Source organism: Loxodonta africana, chromosome 15, assembly GCF_030014295.1.
Source record: "Loxodonta africana isolate mLoxAfr1 chromosome 15, mLoxAfr1.hap2, whole genome shotgun sequence".
NCBI lineage: Eukaryota > Metazoa > Chordata > Mammalia > Proboscidea > Elephantidae > Loxodonta > Loxodonta africana.
The window spans coordinates 72,131,652-72,133,300 of NC_087356.1; the positions used below are offsets into that span (position 1 = coordinate 72,131,652).

At 44.6% G+C, this 1,649-nt stretch overlaps 1 pseudogene; it reads right to left on the bottom strand.

Annotated features, from left to right (window-relative positions):
- Positions 1–676: 676 nt before the first annotated feature.
- On the bottom strand, positions 677–1,649 carry LOC100667528 (olfactory receptor 6T1-like; annotated as a pseudogene).

Here is a 1,649-nt window from a genome sequence, read left to right on the forward strand (position 1 = left end):
GATTAAATGATTGTTCCCATATTTGGAGTCTATAAGGTAGAATTTAATGCTTTGAAAATTAGAGATATCCAAATATTTCATTGGTGTCATCATTCTTCCCCTATGAGATTCCTACTAGAGCTGCTAGTCTTATCTATAAAGAACAATAAAAAATCAGAATTGAAGAAACATTTATTGCTGTAGCCAGAATTTGATTTTGCAATAGAGACATTCTGGTTAATCTCATTTGTAATATGCAATAATGGAAAGCCTCCAAGGGCATTCAAAGCTCTGAATCTTAATCTCCCTATTTTAGTACCTCTGGCTGGCTGGTACAGGAGACCGAAGCGGTAATAAGTAAGTGTGCTTAAGACACATAAGAGGAAGACGAGCAGCAGCTTCTCTGCATAGAGATCACATGATATTCAGAGATTCTGCACCAAAGGTGATGTGTTCTAACCCGGGTTGTGAAATTTGACCAATGGGATCACCTTTCTCTGTGGGGAGGTGGAGGTACAAGGAAGATTGTAGGGAGGAAAATGAAGGCTGACTTTGTCTTTTATATTCATGAAGACTGATCTTTAATTATCTGAGGAAAATGTAGGGTATTGTCTGAGTGATAGGAACTTCAAATACATTTTTAAAAGTCAAATAACTTTTAATATCCTTACATAATTGGAACATTTCCTTGTGGCCTTCATAGCCTCCTAAAAGCAGTGGGCCCATGCCACCAAAGGGCATCTATCAGGGCCTGCTTCAACTTATTGTTGCTGAGAGTAAAGATAAATGGGCTCAGGAAGGGGGTGACACAGGACAGAGGCCCCTTGGTTGAGCAGCATGGACTGGGCCACTGACAGGCAGATGTAGAGGAAGATGCAGCTGCCATAGACGATGGTTACCACTGTAAAATGTGAGGTACAAGTGGAGAAGGCTTTCTTCCATTCATTATCTGTGGGGGCCCTGAGAACAGTGGCCAGAATGCAGACATAGGAAACTAAGGTCACTGCCAGAGAACCCAGTAACACCAATGTAGAGAGCACAAAAGCCACCAGCTCCAGCAGGTGGGTGTCCCCACAGGAGAGTCTCAGCAAGGGCCAAGTGTCACAAAAGAAGTGGTCAATGCAATTGGGGCCACAGAAATGTAGGCAGACCATGAGAATGGTGGGGGAAAGGACCCAGAGGAATCCAGCTAGCCAGGAGGCCAGCACCAGTGGGGAATAGACATGACCACTCATCAGGGTATGGTAGTGAAATGGTCGGCAGATCGCCAGGTAATGATCCAGAGATGTGACAGGTAAGAGAAAGAAGACAGTGGTGCCTAGGAGGAAGTAGAGGTAGGACTATGTGATGCAGCTGGCAAAGGAAATGGTGTTATCCCCTGAAACGATGATGACATGCATCTTGGGAACCACAACAGACAAAAGCAACAGCTCCAGGGACAGGTTTCTCAGGAAAAAGTACATTTGTGTGTGCAGGCATCAGTCAATTCTGCTGAGTACAATAATTAGCAGATTGCCTGTGGCTGTTACAACATAGGCCACCGTCAACCCCAGGAACAACAGGAACTGTAGGATGTAGCTGCTGGGGAAACCCAGAAGGACAAACCCTGTCCCCTGAGTCCAATTTTCAGGGTTCATCTCCAGTCACTTGCAGGGGAAAAGAAACAGAAA